Here is an 18,192-nt window from a genome sequence, read left to right on the forward strand (position 1 = left end):
AAAAAAAGACTGTCACAACCCTACCCACCATAGCACCCAATGTTTGTTTTGTTTGTTTATTGTTAATACGGCCAACAGCCAGCATACTATTGCGGCCAATATGTTTTGACTATAGGTAACTTTTGCTTTAGGTGCTATTCCTGGAACATAACCCTCACGTAAGTTGCAGGCTTGCTGCATATCAAAAAGATTGTGGAATAGTTGAGTGGTGCATCAGATGATGGGTTGGTCAGGTCAGTCCTGAGTAAAACCAAATCCATAGATCTATACTGAATTTGGCGGGCACAGTATTTTTGTGCTGTCTCAGCAGAGCCTAACTCTGAGTTCTTGAAGATGGGACTTTTGTTCTGCATGTTTCTAACTCATTCTTTGATTCTTTCCCATCTTCTTTCCACACCATTTTGAAGGATGCTAAACCACTGATTCTAGATGAATTCCAGGGAAATCCAGCTTCTTTGGATTAAGTCTTCAGTATTTTTATACCAGTCTTCTCCCTTCATGCAGAAGCAACTTCTAATAATTTTTGGTAAAGGGGAGGGGAGATTCTGCAGCAGAAAGCACTTTCTATATTTCCTTTGATCTTCCTTTGAGTCCTCCATCAGTACAAGGAAGGTACTCGCTGGAGATTTGGGCTATTACAATGAAGCTTATAAGGGGGACAATTGTAAGGTCTTAATTGTTTTGAGCTTCATTAGCAAAGTAGCAGCACCCACAATAAAACCAAGTAGATCTGTTTTCTGAATATTTTGACAAATGTTTCTCTACTGACTAATTAATAATTTTTTCAGTTGTAATAAGAACTAATAACTTTTTAGCTTGGGGACTATTTGATGGTGTTTCCTGCTTGGCAGGGGGTTGGACTCGATGGCCCTTGTGGTCTCTTCCAACTCTATGATTCTATAATTCTATTTGAGACTCTTTTTAGAAGAGCAGAGGAACTGTCAGAGCAGCCAAGGTCTATTATACTTTAATACATAAAGATTCAGTTTAGTAGATTCCTGTCTCTTATATCCAGATTTTTCAGTCCCTGAAAACATGAAGTAACAGGTCATAGGCATCACTGTAATAAGCAATGTGTTCTAGAAGCAGTGCAGGAAATGCTGAAAGATGGAGAAGGCAGCGTCGAAAAGCAGTGCTGATCTAACTGGGGGAAATTCTTCTTGTCCTCACAGGTCATTAGTAGAGAGGCTATTCACAGAGAGGTCATCCAGCACAAACCTTCATGGAATAAAAGGCCATTCGTGTCAGCGGAGGTTGTGCAGGAGAATTTCTCACTGGATTGCACCACTGACCTTTAAACGTAGAACTGAAGGCTCCCATTTAGCATGAGATTCTTTCTGACCATCTCATTAGAACACAGTCATTCCTTGGTGTATCTCAACATGGATTGTGGTAATTGGGACCATAGCTGATGGTCATCAGGTTTCTCAATTCTTCAGTGGGTCCATAGTGAGTTACTCACCTTGTTTAGGTTGTTCCAGGAATAGGATGTGGACTGTGGCAAGCAGAAACTGAACATCCTTCCCTCATTCACATTCTGTTCCATTCTTCAGTCCCTACCATTTCCCTCAGGCGCCCAATCTCCAGTTGACCTTTATAATGTATTCCCAACTTTTATTTTGGTGGGAGAGGGAGAGATGGCATGGAAGACAGAGACTTCATGCATTTGCTGTGTTTCTAATATTAGCTACCTGTATCCAAAGCAGCTAATGTTTTTTTTTTGCTTAAAAACTGTGGTTGCAATGCTACATCCAGTTACACATTTATACAACTATTGTTTTCCCCAAGTGTGGTTATGTTTGGTGAGCTGGATTTCTGCTATATATTAGGAATAGTTTGGTATCCCATGTGAGTGTTTGGTTTCTAATAAATTGTCAGCATATTTGCCAGGATTATTTAGGATCAGTGTCAAGAAGGAGGCCCATTTATTTTATCTATTTCATTTATTAAAATATTTCTAAACTGTCCACTCGTAAAATATCACGGTGATGTACGGCAATGAACGCAGATATAACTGAACATAAAACACCATAACATCAATACAAAATAATTGTAAAAATGTCAGGCTCATCTTCGGGAAATTAGGCCTGTTGGCATGGAAAGGTCTTCAAGACAAATCTGAAAGTTAGTAATGAGGATGCCTGTCAAATCTCTGCTAGAAGAGTATTCCATGGTATAGGACTGGTGACAGTGATGGCTGGTGTCCATTGGGACTGGTGGGGCAAAAGGCATGGAACCCAACAGCAGATGGAGCCAGAGACAAAGACAGATGGAGTCATCACATTATACTTCTGCCCCCATCCTCCTCCCTGCTGAGTTCTGCAAGGGCAAAACTGAGACTAAGGAGGAGGAAGATGGCAGCCAGGGCCACTCCCTGGACTGGATGTAAGTAAGAAGGTAGGCAGATGGGAACTGGCTGAGGTCAGACTGAAGTTGGTGGGCAGTTCCCCATTTGCCCTGTTGGACCAACTTCCACTGACCAAGAACATCAAAGGCCTAGCTTCTAATTGAGGTGCGTTGTGCATTTGTAATGCAGGGGACGACTAATAGCACTCTAAAGGGTGTAAGGGCTCAGTCATTATTTTTATTTTTTTCTTTCAACTGAAACAAGATGCCCTATGTACTTAAAGCCATTCAAGTTGCTAACAAACCATGGAATGAATCCCAGGGTATTAGAACCCTGATTGTGAAGAACAACTCTGGTTGAGGCAGCTGTATATAATTTTTGTTATTAGCCTGAAAAACAAATGCTGATTCTCTCTGCAATACTCATCACAGTTATCTGGAATTCTTCTTTGGCAACCATTCGTAGCCAAGTAAGATTGTCTTCCATAAACACGGTTTTAACAATAAGTCCATTAGTGACTGTGGAGGCCAATTCTGGACCCACACGTCCTTCCACAGTGGGGACATGGGTTTCTGGGTGAGAGTTGATCATGGTGTGGATTTGCCAAGTGTGCCTTCCTCCTAGCATGTTTCTCTCTTGCATCCTGAATTCAAGTGTCTTCAAAGTCCATGACACCTTTGGTAAATGCTGTTCTCCAACTGGAGCGCTCGCAGGCCAGTGTTTCCCAGTTGTCGGTGTTTATACTACATTTTTTAAAGATTTGCCTTGAGAGAGTCTTTAAACCTCTTTTTTTTTTGACCACCAGCAGCATGTTTTCCATTTTTAATTTTGGAATAGAGTAGTTGCTTTGGAAGACAATCATCAGGCATCCGCACAACATGACCAGTCCAACAAAGTTGATGTTGAAGAATCATTGCTTCAACACTGGTGACCTTTGCTTTTTCCAGTGCTCTGATATTAGTTCACCTGTCTTCCCAAGTGATGTGTAAATTTTTTTGGAGGCACCGTTGATGGAATCTTTTGAAGAGCTGGAGATGGCGTTTATAAGTGGTCCATGTTTCACAAGCATATAGTAAGGTTGGTAGTACAATAGCTTTGTAAACAAGCATTTTGGTTTCCCTGCGAATGTCCCAGTCCTCAAACACTCTGCACTTCAGTCGGGAGAAAGCTGCACTCGCAGAGAAAAAGAAGAAGAAGAGTTTGGATTTGATATCCTGCTTTATCACTACCCGAAGGAGTCTCAAAGCGGCTAACATTCTCCTTTCCCTTCCTCCCCCACAACAAATACTCTGTGAGCTGAGTGGGCTTAAGAGACTTCAAAGAAGTGTGACTAGCCCAAGGTCACCCAGCAGCTGCAAGTGGAGGAGCGGAGATGCGAACCCGGTTCCCCAGATTACAAGTCTACCGCTCTTAACCACTACACCATACTGGCTCTCAGGCAATGCTAGATTTTGGCATCAATGTTGGCCCTTGTAGAAAGATAACTGCCTAGGTAGGAGAAGTGATCGGCATTTTCCAACGATACACCATTGAGTTGGATTTGTGGTGCTGCAGAGGGGTCATTTTGTACTTGTTGGTGCAGCACTTTGGTGTTTTGGATGTTGAGTGATAGTCATCACAGTTATCTGGAATTATGTCCCACTGAAGGCAGAAGGACTTATTTCTGAGGAAACATGCTGAGGGTTGCACTGTATGGCAGTTTTTCCAGCTCTCTGATTGCAAAGTGACAAGCAGATTTCACTGGTGTGTCTACAGAAGCGGTGTACTTGATATACTTAGCATAACACACTTAACCCTGATTTGGAGGTACACTTGGGATCTTAACCAGGGTAGAGGCAATAAGCCATGGTTAGCATTAAAACATTCAAAAAGGTTCTTTACTAAAGCTAATATAAATACTTAAATGAAGGGCTCCTTTTAGGCACAGTTATTAATTCCTGGCCACTCAATGACAGCCTCATCTCTGCTCCAGTCTGTTGTCTGCATCAAAATATTTTGCTTTGTTCTCCTTGTGCATTATTCCTGCTGCTATTAAAAGTTGCTGCTTTGAAAGGCCAAAGGGCTTCCTTTGAGTGCTGTTGCATGCTGTTTTTCAGAGGGCTGACTTTTAAAGACTACAATGGTATAATTTGCAAGACTTCTGGGGGTGGGGGGAAATTCAAAAGCTAAGCATCAACAAACTCAAAGCTTACCATCCTGTGGTGCATGCTAGTATTTGACACCACCATGTGAGGAGTAGAGGTTTGAGTCTGAAGAGCACTCTTTTCAACAGCCAGTAGGAACAAGAATAGGTGTATGCTGCAGAGATGATGTACTTTATTCTCTCACTGAGCACGCCAACAACTCCTTTGATTTCTATATATTTGCCCATAATTTAGGTCATCCATCTAAGTACCTGGGGCATATTCAACCCTTAACATCTCAGTGTGGGGAATTGCCACATTATCCTTATGGGTAGGAACGATTGCAGCTGAGCTCTGGCTGACTTCCTTTGCATGTCATAACCTATGGCTTACCACACGTGATTGAATTACTCCTGTTTTGCTCTATTCCACTCTTCCCAGCTCATGCTTGTGGAAAACAAACTCTGATCCCTGGATTAATATTACATCTGAACCAGGATCATGGCTTGTTTTACTCCTGAATAGCTATGATCTGTAGTCACAGTTTGTTCTTGGCTTACTGATCTTGCTTGATTGGAGCAAAATAAATCATGACCTCTGGTTTGGGCATAATACTAAGGCAGAGATTGTGGTTTATTTCCACCCCCAGCAGGAACTGGGAGGTGCAATAAAATAGCCCAGAAATAAAACCCAGTCAGGCCTGTTACTTGACATTTATTAATGCCTTATTCTATTCTTGCAGGACTGTGTTTCTGTTTTGGTCACCCTTTTTCCTCCCGTAAACTTCATTCTAACCTTGTGCGAACAATTTTTGTCAGTCTCACACATCCTGTCTGACCTTGTAAAGGGAAATACGTTGTGTGGAAAAATATTCAACAGTCTTTTTGAAATTGAGATGAATGTTCAGTTTCTTTCTTGTTCATTAGATCAGTAATGTGCAAGAAATGTAAATATGCCTCTGAAGTCTGAATCTCTTCATGAACTTGCTTGGTCTTTTCTGCACTTGATAAGTGCTTTGCAATCAAGGGCATTTAAAAGTGTTTCTGATTTTCTTTTGTTATACTGAGGACAGAAGGGTTGGGGCTAAAATTTTATGCACCATCCTTTGTTCCCATTTGTAATTACATTCATTGCCTTTTTATTCCTAATGCTTCACTATACATCCTTATTTTCCTACTTCATTATTAAAAATCCTGAAGGATATGTGTAATGTGTCAGTGCTAATAACCAGCAAATAAAAACTCTTGTCTGAATTTTCAAGGCATACACAGCTGGGTATAAGCATATCTCTCTATTTCGGTTTCTCATTCTATCATTCTTAAATTCAGTTCTCCTCATTTCCACACCAATTTACCATGAAAATTCATCTGCATTTTGATCCAGATTTCTCCTAATAGACATATTTGTGTACAATTTTGCCTAATAACACATTTTTGCAAAACTGTTTCTTCTCAAAATAATGCAATTTTTAAATGTTGTCATAGCATGTTTATGAACCCTTTACTCCAGTATATGTCTGTATATATCTGGCTGGAAAAATGCAGTATATATCTGGCTGGAAAAATGCATTGCAAAATTTGGAGAAATGTGAATTTCTAAGGATGGCTGTGTTTCAGTTCTTGCACTGTTTTAGAAAGTGACAATTAGGTGGGTTCATCTTGACATCCAAACTGAATAAAATTCCTCTCCTATCCCAATGCTCATACTTCTGCCCACTCAAAGAGGCAATGTCCTGGTTCCCTTTTGCTGATACTATAGTGGTTTTCTATTTAACCTTTGCTTTCTTGGCCCTGTTCCAACTGCCCCAAATGTTTGCTCCTGGAAAGGAAAAGTAGAGGGAGAATTTTGAGTATGCAGACTTAAGGGGTCAGTAATGCCCCTTCGGAGTCTAGGTTTGGCCTACAGGTGACCAGGTAGTGCTCTTTGTTCCTGCACTATCATTGACTACAACTCGCGAGGATGGTTTAATGAAAACTCATGCTGCTGAAATAATGGTGTTTTAAGTGAGGTTGTCTTTCCCCATTTCGAGAAATAAGGGTCTGACATGATTTTGCTTGAGAGAAAAATGGTTTGAACACAACCATCTTCTGCCAGTAATAACCGTGTAGTGCCTTATATTTTATTTATGCTTACTTACATTTCTATCTTGCTTTCAGACTGAAAGTCTTAATAGGGCCATTGGAACACCCTCCATTGAGGGCCAAGCTTGAAGTGATGCTGGAGATCAGTGAGCACTATCATAGTGGGCTTTTAAAAAAAGAGTTAATAATCTATTCCACCCCTCCCCAAGATGAGATCAGGATCTTTGTGCTGGGGGAATGATCATTTCCTGCAAAACCTTCTGCATATCTACCCAGTGCAACTCTATGCATATCTACCCACTGCATTTATTGCTGCTTACTCCTAGGTAAGTTCATATAGCACAGTAGCCTTACTCTCTTACTCCAGCTACTTAACATTTTCAAATCTACCCTCAAAAGCTGCAAACAGCAGCTTTGGAGGAATTTTTTAAGACAGATTTTGTATCAGTTGAGTTTGTTGATGCTTCCATTTGTTTTGGCAAATTGTAGTGCTGGAGGTATAACGTTCAGTGTCAATGACACTAAAACAATAAAGAGAAAAACTTCAGTTGGCTGCCCTGTTTCAAGATTCTCCTGAACGCTGCTTCCCAAGAATAAATATTATATGTGAGAATGCCTTTTTCATAGGAGTTGTGTGACTTTGATCCTGTAGGCTCTTATTATCAAACACACATATATGTTTTGCCACAGACATTGAGGGTTCCCCATTGGATATACCCTTTTTTAACACCTGCTAAAAACTCTTAGGGTTAGACAAGCCAAACAGACGTAAATATTAATACTGCTGGTTTTTTTACACTGAATTTTTCAAAACTTATTTTAAACTTTGGTAATTTTGAAGAGCTTAGGAATTTGGAGAAAGCTTCTGATTAGAAGGTGTTACAGTGATGATTATGACAACACTTAGCATTTATAGAGACCTTGCTGATTTGTTTATTTTCACAGTGTTTTGTAAAACGCTGTAAATCTTACCATGAGGTAATTCAGTGTATTATCTCTATTATTGATCATGGGGAGGGATGTGAGGCTAAATGCCTTACCTAAAGACTTTTTTGGGAATGCCAGCAATTGATTTATTAGAAGCGGCAATGGGATAAGGACAAATGGACGATCTTAGACAAAAGAGCTTTCCAGCCCAGGAGTCCAAATCTGGGGACGGATGGACCCTTTCTTATACCATGGCTAAAGGAGAAGTTTGCGTATCATGCAAAGCTAGAAGGGTTTTGTCAATGCCACTCGCCAGCATTGACTGTTGGCATCAGATGTCATTATGTATGTACCATAGATACAGTAGGTAAAATGTAATAGTAGAGTGTAGAGAGCCAATTCTAATTTTCAGTGACTGAAAATAATTAAGAACTTATGCTTAATAATAAGGCTGCAGGGAGATCCCATCTCTGTGCAGCGGTCAGTGCATTTGTACCAAAGGTCCCAGCTTCTGTCATCTGCTTACTAGTGCTATAGGGTAGTGTGATTGAAACTACTTATTAGCATCTCGAAAAAAAGTGCAGAAATATTGGCTTAATTTCTTAAAGACAGCCGCTGCCTATGTACTTGAGTTTTTCTTTATAAGGGCGGTAGAGGTTGTCAAGAGATGCCTGGAAAGCAAGTTCATGTAAAGAAATGATATCTCGCTTGAGGGGAAGAAAGACTGTAGGGTAAAAAGTTAAGTTGTAGTTTAATCAACCATGACTACTTCAGAAGAGGCATTTATAGCAGTGCTTAAAAAGATATGAAGGGGAGGGGAACCCATTCTTCTATATGCTATCCATTCTTAACCTCTGGGGGAATAAAGTGAAGGGCGAATGTACAAATTTCAGAAGATTTGCCGGTGCAATTTCCATTTTCAGTGGTGTAAATAATTTCTCCTCCTGGAAGGTAAAGCCCAAGTTTTAAATACCTGCAATAATATTAGTCTTATTAAAGTCACTTGGATGCATAGTATTGAAGATCTGATGGAGAGAAGTTTATCCATGGTTACTTGCTTGCATGAAACAAAAAATTCATGTGCAGCTCAGTGTACTGTATTTACTGGGATGCAAGTCTGCTGTGTCTAGTGAGGTGCAATCTTATAAGCTTCCCAGAGTCCCAGTAAGGAGAAAAGGCAAGATAGAAATAAATACAAAAAGTAGTGCAAATAAGCTGCAATCCTGTTATATATATGCTTGGTTGTAAGGTAATCCACTGGGCTGTTAACAGTGTGTAAATTTATCTCTTATGACCCAGATTATAATTAATACTAAAGCAGGAATAAGGTTGTAGAGTAATGCAGCCACTTTTCAGTCTTGGGTTTAATCAGGATTCTTCATTGAGTTTAGTAACATATCCAGCTTCATTGTAATGCATGTAGGTGACATTCACCTGGAATACTGAAAACAGTTGTCATTGGCATCCGTCTGTCTGTCTAGGGAGACAATGGAGGAGTGCACTTTTGGGAGTGAAGTCAAATTGTTGGAAATTGCAGCGTCTGCTGTGGCTGTAGAGACCAATACGAGAGTGACATGTTTTGTTGCAGCTGGGGCAGATGAAAGTGTCCAGTTGTGCTGCTACAAACGCACCATGGCGTTTCTTTTAGTAACCTTACAGGAAGCTGCCTTATACTGAGTCCGTCTATTGGTCCATCTAGCTCAATATTGGTAGTGGCTGTCCAGGATTTCAGGCAAGAATCTTTCTGAGCCTTGTTAGGAATTGAATCTGAGGTCTTTTGGCATGGAAAGCATGTATTCCACCATTGATCTTCCCCATTGGTTTTGTGCTTTTTGTTTATTTACAGCTACATAGGTTGTGTTGCAGCCCAGTTGACTTCCCATTTTCTTCTCTGTCCCCTGCACGCACTCAACTCATCAAGTTTTTAAAAAATGAAAAGAAGAAGCCACCAGGCTAGGCAATTGATGATTAAAACACGCAGCTATTTCCCTCAGGAAAGCTGAAAATCTATATGAAAGTTCCTGTAACATTTTCTTCCCTTTTGTTGTTCTTATTAGTGAAACTTGTGCCTAGTATTTAATCAGTACTAGGTATATTTATTTAGCTTAGGGATTTTAAATGCTTTCCCTGTTTTGCTGTCCTTTATGATGGTTTCACCCATTTTGTTCTGGAGGTCCCTGCGCCAAAAGGCCTTTCCCAAAGAGCCGTTAACAGTACAGTCCTATACATGTCTAGTCAGAAATGAGCCCTGCTGAATTCAATGAAGTTTGCTCCCAAGTACAGTGGTACCTCAGGTTACATACGCTTCAGGTTACAGATGCTTCAGGTTACAGACTCCGCTAACCCAGAAATAGTACCTCGTATTAAGAACGTTTCCACAATTCAAAGTGTTGGTGCTGACCTTTAAAGCCCTAAACGGCCTTGGTCCAGTATATCTGAAGGAGCGTCTCCACCCCCATCATTCTACCCGGACACTGAGGTCCAGCACCGAGGGCCTTCTGGCGGTTCCCTCACTGCGAGAAGCCAAGTTACAGGGAACCAGGCAGAGGGCCTTCTTGGTAGTGGTGCCCTCCCTGTGGAACGCCCTCCCCTCAGATGTCAAAGAGAACAACAACTACCAGACTTTTAGAAGACATCTGAAGGCAGCCCTGTTTAGGGAAGCTTTTAATGTTTAATGTATTACAGTTTTTATTTATTTTTTGGAAGCTGCCCAGAGTGGCTGGGGAAGCCCAGCCAGATGGGCGGGGTATAAATAATAAATTCTTTTTATTATTATAACTTTGCTTCAGGATGAGAACAGAAATTGTGCTCCGGCGGTGCGGCGGCAGCGGGAGGCCCCATTAGCTAAAGTGGTGCTTCAGGTTAAGAACAGTTTCAGGTTAAGAACACACCTCCGGAACAAATTAAGCTCTTCACCCGAGGTACCACTGTAAGTCAGGATGGCTGCCTAAGTCTTCCACAAAACAGTTCCAGTGTGGATACAAAGAGTGCTTCACAAATTGTTTGGACTGGGTGCAAAGTCCTTGGAAAGGAAGCAGTGGAGACCCTGTTGCATATTGCACATCTCATTTAGATTAAAAGAAGAAGATTCATTCATCTTGGTAACCTGTATGGCTGTGCTATTATAGTCTGCGTGCCTCACGTTGTCAGGTCAGGATAGGAGGAGGCTGGTGCTTGCATGTCTCCATGGCGACCTTGGCGTTGGCCTGCTGCCTGCAATCTGGCCTGTTCACAAAGCACCGTGCCCTGATGAATTATTTAGCTGCGCTGGAGAAAAATATAGCAACAGGCTCCCGCTGAGTGGCTGAGGAGAGCGGTAAGGTGACATCAGTAGCTTAGGCTGATGAGCCCAGGGGTTCGCAACAGCTAGCCAGCAGGATCAGTTTGCTTTTATGAAGGCTTTGCGTTTTTTTTTTCTTTTTCACTTTGGCCTAGGATCTTCTTATTTTGCCCGTGAGGAGAGGCAGAAGGAAACATTTTGTTCATTCAATGACTTGCCGGTCGGTCACTTTGGAGCCCGACAATTACCCTGCAACAATTTCAGTGTTTTTGCTTTGTTCTCTTTTGTGGTTTGAGGACCCGACCCCCGCAATGTGAAATGAATGCACAAGGACACGAAATATAAGGTTAATGGGCAAGAAAAGGCCACAACTTTATTGACTACAGCAGTGAAAAGGTATTGGCTTAGGCATTGGATGTCTAAAACAAGGGGGGTTTATTCACCAGTAGGTGGAGCCTGTTGATGCTCATCCAACTATAGGCTCTCCCCTGATGTCACCGAGGGTCGTGCCATGGCCTCCTGCCAAGCAGGCATCGGACAGAATACACGACCGCCAGATTCCTTTAACGGAATACCCAAACTATTGAAGGCATAGGCGATGGCCACACCTAGCTCTTCGACACCACAACACATTTTTTCCAATGCCTAACCGCCACCCGAGCCCAAGAGGCTCGCCGCCAATACCCTCACAGCTGTAACCAATCCCTAATGCTGATGATGACACTATCAAGCCAAAAGTCGTTCCCCGGGTCTGAGAGATGCACTCCGTCATTCCGGTACAAGGCCTGGTCGCCAATCCGGATACGGTCATGATAAATCACTTGGCTATTCATAAAGCGCACCCAACGGGCCACTGCCCGATTCATGAGTTTCCTGGTTTTTTCAATGGCCATACAGTTCTGCGCACCGCGCCAAACAATTCTCTTCAAAAAGGAGGACCAGAACACCGTTGTTCCGGGGCACAAGGCAGCAATCGCATCCAAGTCTCTTTTTATGTTCCAAGACTAGCCCACCACTGACATAACATACAACTCAGCCTTCATCACCCAACAATCTCTCTAGCAAAATCCCCAGTTGCTTCATAACAATAAAGTATCCAATGCACACAGAAAAGAGTGAGGACAGTCTACCACCCGTCCAGCCTCCATTTCTACAATGCACAGAATTCTTCCCATCTTCAATTAGTATAATTGCTGGGTATAATTGTACTTAGTATAATTGTTGGATGATGAAGGCTGAGTTGTATGTTATGTCAGTGGTGGGCTAGCTGCTCGCGGGGAGAGCACGCAAACAAAGCAGTTTGTCATTCCATGTTACAAACTGTAGTTACTGCGGGAGTAGAAATACCTAGAATCATAAAAATGTAGGGTTGGGAGGGACCACGAGGGCCATCTAGTCCAACCCCCTGCAATGCAGGAATCTTAATAGAATCATGGAGTTGGAAGGGGCCATGAGAGTCATCAAGTCCAATCCCTTGCAGCATTGCAGGAATCTTTTGCCCAACATGGAGCTCAAACCCATGATTCTCATGCTCTACCAACTGAGCTATCCCAGATAATTCCTGACAGATGGCCACCAAAGCTCTGTTTACAAAACCTTCAATGAAGGAGAGCCCACCACTTTATGAGGTATAGTGGTACCTCGGGTTAAGTACTTAATTCATTCCGGAGGTCCGTACTTAACCTGAAACTGTTCTTAACCTGAAGCACCACTTTAGCTAATGGGGCCCCCTGCTGCTGCTGCGCCGCCGGAGCCCAATTTCTGTTCTCATCCTGAAGCAAAGTTCTTAACCTGAAGCACTATTTCTGGGTTAGTGGAGTCTGTAACCTGAAGCGTATGTAACCAGAGGTACCACTGTAGTCCATTTTATTGTTGAACAGCTCTTGCCACAACTCGTAAGGTCAGGATGCAATTTCTGTAAATGTACAAATAAATAAATGGTTTGGTCTGAATGAACTGCACCAGCATAAGACTCCCATGTTCCAGAAAAATAAGGTGTGTGGACGGGGGCTGTGTTTGCATGTGAGATGAGTTGGAGACCGTCTCACAGAAACAGCCTCCCATGTGGAATGACACCCAGATGTTTCTGCTTTAAGCAGCTGCCATCCTTGCGTCTGGCTTGAGTCCACAAAAGCTTGAACCTGGGGAAGACAGAGGCACTGTGGATTGGTGATTCCCACGTCTAGGAACACACATGGTACTGATTGAATGCCCCCATGATGGTGCCAAGATGCCTGCCCTCAATTACCAGAGCAGTTTTGCATTTTTGGTAGGTTTTGCTTTGTGAATAAATACACAAATGTTTGCAGAGCATTTTTTGGGGGTAAAAGATGGACAACTCCCCTGAAGCATGGGGGAGGGCAAGACCGAACTGTTGTTCAGTTTTCAGCTGCAGAGTCAGGCTTGCACAGCAGCTGAAAAATTCGCCGTGAAATCTACACTTGCGTTTTGTGTGGCTTTGTGCCTGAGTTTTCATTGCGGAATTAATAATAATTTCAATACTTTTGCTTGAAAACCCACCAAAATATTAATAAACCTTTCCTTATACTGTATATGTTGCAATAATGGCAGCATTCCAAATATATCAGGTTGTCTCCCAGTTGAGCTCCGTTGGCCTTCCTCCAGGCGGACTACTCCAGATCCCAAATGATGCACAGGTCGCTGCCTGCAGCAAGAGTGGGCTGAGCTGGAATATATTTCACATTTGTGTTTTATTTATTATATCCTTCCCTTCCTCTTAAAGGAGCCCAACATGCTTATTCCATTTTTTGAGGGGGTAGGAGACAAATATGCAATATTTAGCTGCCAGCCCTGCCACAATGCTACTTACTGTGATACTACTAACCAGTGCTACTTGCCTGTTTTAAAGGAGCTGTCATATTTTTAGAACCTCAGTTGACCATCTTCTGGGAATTTTGACTTCTTTCCATTTCAAAGTCTGGAAAAACGGTGTCTATCTGTTTTTGGGAGACATCCCACTTGAAGCTAGTAGAACTACTTAATGTAGTGAGCACTCTAAATTTTAAAGTCTAAAAGATGGATAATAATAAGATACAGGACACTTACCTTGCTGGAGTGGAAATGAGTACTCAGGACTAAATGTGCAGAAAATAAGATGAGTGACTTTAAAACGCCCATTGGACACCTTTAAAATACAAATACTCTAGTAAGGAAGGCTGATACCACCAAGTTGCCGCATTTTCTCTGCCCACCCCCCTTTGTTCGGCTGATGTTCATAACCCAAATGGTTTGGACCAGGAACAGAAAGAAGTAATGAAATAGAATTTGTAAGGTTTATATATCTTTAGTTTTCAATTAAAGTTGAATGAGCTGTTTCTGTTAAGGCGCACAACACTCTTTTCTTTTACCACAGCAGACATATTTTGTGTTAGCTGTAGATTAAGTAAACACTTTTCAGCTTCAAAAATACTGATTATATTTCCTGTATAAAGGAAAGGAATAAACAATCCTACTCGGTGCACAAAAGCCTTTTGAGTGTGCTTTTGGCAGGAAGTTTTTGATTAGAGCCGTAGAGTCAGAGAGTTGTAGAACTGAAATGGACTCCGAGGGTGACCTAGTCCAAACCCTTGCAATGCAGGAATCTCAACTAAAGCATTCATGGCAGTCTCTGCTTATCAACCAATGAAGGAGAGTCCACAACTTGCTGAGGGACTGTTCCACTCTTACAGTCAAAAAGTTTTGAATATTGTAACTTGAAGCCATTGATTCGAGTGCTACCCTCCAGAGTAGGAGAAAACCAGCTTTCTCCATCTTTCATGTGACAGCCCTTTAGATATTTGAACCCCAATAACTCATGTGTCTATTTCAAACCAAGTTTTTCATTCTCAAAAACATTTTGTTGCTTGTGCTATAGTACACAATGTATCTCCTTGCTATGAGTAGTGATTGCACAATTTGAGATACCCCTTTAAATGTAACTACTGTATTCAAAGGCAAATATAATGGTGGGTTCTCATCACTCAGTTGATTGCTGTATATGAAGGAGGTTCTGAACAGAAGCTTTTTGAAGCTTGGGAAGTTGTGGGCTGGCCTAGCAAACCAGTAAATTATTCTGCCAGTTCCACATCATCATGGCCCCTGTTAAAACAATGATCCCATAGCATCTTTGATATCTGTGTGAAAGGAGAGACAAAAGTCTCAAGGGTACAGAAGAAGATTCAGTGGCCCACCACATTTTGAAAATGTCTTCAGCATTGGTTCTCTCCTTTTCAACACCATGGTATCATGCAATGGAGGTCACTGCCCAAATTTATGCTTGTCTCAGAGATGGACCAATTTTCACTCTTCCAGAACCTTCCATTTCCCCCCTCACTTACTAGCAGAATGGTTTGCTTCTAAAAAGGGGCTTCAGTTGTATGAAATGCTCCTTGATGAGTGGTAAGTGGACTTTGAAAGTCATCCCACTGTCATTTATATTAACTAGGGAAGAAATTTAATCTGAATTTGACTCAGCAGGTAGCTTGCTAGTTAAAATAATTCACACCTCTGTGTAAGTGCCTGACTTCATACTAGAGATATCAGAGAATTCCAATGGGAATTGCCAATTTTTGCTTATTCATTAAGGTCCAGAATGGAAATAAATACAGTGAATATAATTGGTATTCACTGTTGTTGTTGCTTTCAGTTTGCAAATGATACATAATTGATTATTTTCTTCCATTTGCATTGTGTTTGTTTTGCATTCAAATGATTGGGCTGGAAAAATGAAATTTACATAAGGGACACTTGACTTGGAAAAGACTTTTGGACAAGTAACTTTCCCCATCCCAATAGCTGAGATAGTACAGAAAGCCACGAAAAGCCTGTGCTCAGTGTTTGCATCTGTTCTCATGCACTAAATGTGTGTCTCTTGCATTCTGTGTGTCCTTCTCAGACCTCTGATCACACAAAATCTTGCAGGCTGTAAATTGCCAATCCTTGCAAGCTGAGAGTTATTATACAGTCATGAAATTGGAAGAGATCCAGTGTGGGATATCTAGTCCCTGCTCCACCCTAAAGAGGATATCCTCTTTGAAAATCTTCAAGCGTATTCTGTAAACTCTCTAGGTGGTTTGGCCTAATGGCCTATTATCCTACTGCACTTCTGTTAAAAAAGGGGGAAAAGGAGAGGGGGGAGAAATTGTATTTATTGTAAAAATGTGGTTTCAGTTCATTGATTTCTTCTAGCATGTTTTACATACAGTGAGTGTATATATTGTCCCTGTTCAGAAGAACCAGAATAAAATATTTTATGGTATGTTTATAATTTGCTTTGCTTACTCTATAACGGCTGGATTTCTGCTGTAGCTAATGAGGACAGAGCCTTGAATATTGTGGCAATGTTGTATCTGGAGCAAAATGATGGTTTAGCTGACAATTCACAATGTGATAGCACGAGGAAGCTGAGTTGCTTCTTTAAAAAAAATTCTTTTTAATTGACTTTCTTTTCTATAATTACAAACATGTCATATCAATAACATACATATTACACATCATCACCTCCTCCCTCCTGGACTTCCCTCAACTTCCATTTCTGATTTGTTGCCTCCTTATTATATACTGCTATTTTATACAATCCACTATATCATTCCTTCATCACATTAATTGTTCTTTATCAATAAAGATGTTAATGTTTATTTAAATGAAGCTGAGCTGCTTCTGAAGATTGTGGCCAGTCTAGACTAATAGGATTTCCCACTCCCTCCAAGCCCTTTGAGGGTAGATGTGTTTTAGTTTGTTTTTAGAATAATTAAACATGGAACTTTGTTTGAGTGTTTGAAAAGCTTTATAGTCATTCTTTCAGCAACTCTTACCATAACCCTGTAAGGTAGGCCAGCCCTATTATTTGAACATGACAGTTGAGTGGACTGCAGTAAGTTGTATGGCTGAAGTAAGGTATTTAGTACTCCACACCTCTTTAAAACGATATTTACTTCTGTAATTCCAGTAGTGAATGTGGTCTTTTCTTTTTGTCTGGTAAGTGACCAGGCATTCTGGTAACTGCGAGTACTGTCTAATATATATTTTTCTGCAGGAATTATTTTTTCCTGTAAATTAGACTACATGGTCCACAGCTAAGCATGCAAGGTCAGGCTTGACTTCAATTAATATCAACCTCTTTCACATATTCACTTTGTCTTTAATTATGTGACCACATACTGTTTCTCATATACAATACATTATATATCCCCCTTGAAACTTTATCCCTATGTTTTTAAAGCTTCCTTTTGCACTGTAATTCCTAAACTCATTTCTACAAATGTTAGGCAGGCAACCTATGAGGTGCACCTCTTGGCTGACATGCTAGCATTAGGACAGCTCAGTTGGTAGAGCATTAGACTCTCAGCCTCTGGGTTGTGGGTTCAAGACCCACATTGGGTAAAATATTCTTGCATTGCAGGGGGTTGGAATAGATTATCTTTGTGGTCCCTTCCAACTCTACAGTTCTATGATTCTAGGCAAGGCAAGGGAAGCAGGTCTCTGAGATTTGCAAAGTAGTAGAATTGGAGGGTTTGGAATACAGTAGTACCTCTAGTTACGAACTTAATTCGTTCCGGAGGTCCGTTCTTAACCTGAAACTGTTCTTAACTAGAGGCGTGCTTCCGCTAATGGGGCCTCTTGCTGCCGCTGCGCTGCCAGCACATGATTTCCGTTCTCATCCTGGGGCAAAGTTCTCAACTCAAGGTAACTCTTCCAGGTTAGCGGAGTTTGTAACCTGAAGCATTTGTAACCTGAGGCATTTGTAACTCAAGGTACCACTGTATAATTACAAGTGACATTCAAACTCAGATCATAACTAGTTTGGCACGGTTCCTACACTAGTTCTCCCAGCCACCATACCTGCCCTCTTCTCTTTCCTGGTGAAAAAATACCTAGTGGCAATGAAAATGGCTATTGCTATGGTTTCATTAGGCCTTGCAGTATCCTTGGGAAAAACACTGAAAATTTCTGGAATAAGTTCCATAGCTTTCAAGGAAATGGGTGAATGCCAATAGTCCAAAGTCAGAGAGTTGAGTACAGTGGTGCCCCGCAAGACGAATGCCTCGCAAGACAGAAAACTCGCTAGACGAAAGGGTTTTCCGTTTTTTTAGCTGCTTCGCAAGACGAATTTCCCTATGGGCTTGCTTCGCAAGACGAAAACGTCTTGCAAATTTGTTTCCTTTTTCTTAACACCATTAATACAGTTGCGACTTGACTTTGAGGAGCAACTCATAGAACGCAGTGTACATAGTAGCCTTTTTTGAGGTTTTTAAAGACTTTGGTGATTTTTGAAGCTTTTCCAAAACTTCTTTTGCAGCCATTTGGTAAGTTAAGCTTTTAAAACTTTTTTGTGGGGGGTTTGGATTTTGGGTTGGGGTGTTTAGAATTCAAGGACTTGGTGTTGGGAAAGGGTTTGCAAGAATCTGGAAACTTGTGTTTTTTCCCCTGCATTTT

The 18,192-nt window shown here is 41.3% G+C and overlaps 1 protein-coding gene and 1 long non-coding RNA gene across 5 annotated transcripts in view; one reads left to right on the forward strand and one right to left on the reverse strand.

The window, feature by feature from the left end:
* LOC309374728 overlaps positions 1-18,192 on the reverse strand; it is a 76,391-nt gene that overhangs the window by 55,157 nt on the left and 3,042 nt on the right. Inside the window, exons 1-3 of one of the 2 annotated variants that reach the window (XR_014170688.1) lie at positions 16,039-16,272; positions 13,814-13,903; positions 12,833-12,899 (exon numbers count right to left, since the gene is read on the reverse strand). This is a non-coding gene — a long non-coding RNA (uncharacterized lncRNA). Of the gene's footprint in view, positions 1-12,832; positions 12,900-13,813; positions 13,904-16,038; positions 16,273-18,192 lie in introns of those variants that run through there. The other variant, XR_014170687.1, reaches the window with a different exon arrangement.
* The window catches only part of MMP16 (matrix metallopeptidase 16), a 178,993-nt gene that overhangs the window by 13,069 nt on the left and 147,732 nt on the right, over positions 1-18,192 (forward strand). The window contains exons 1-2 of one of the 3 annotated variants that reach the window (XM_081919751.1): positions 2,353-2,385; positions 6,627-6,877. The exons of the other annotated variants lie outside the window; for them this stretch is intronic. The gene's annotated coding sequence lies outside the window, so the exon portion shown is untranslated. Of the gene's footprint in view, positions 1-2,352; positions 2,386-6,626; positions 6,878-18,192 lie in introns of those variants that run through there. 3 annotated transcript variants of the gene reach the window in all.

This window comes from Podarcis melisellensis, assembly GCF_964234715.1.
Source record: "Podarcis melisellensis genome assembly, chromosome: 7".
NCBI classification, from domain to species: Eukaryota; Metazoa; Chordata; class Lepidosauria; order Squamata; family Lacertidae; genus Podarcis; species Podarcis melisellensis.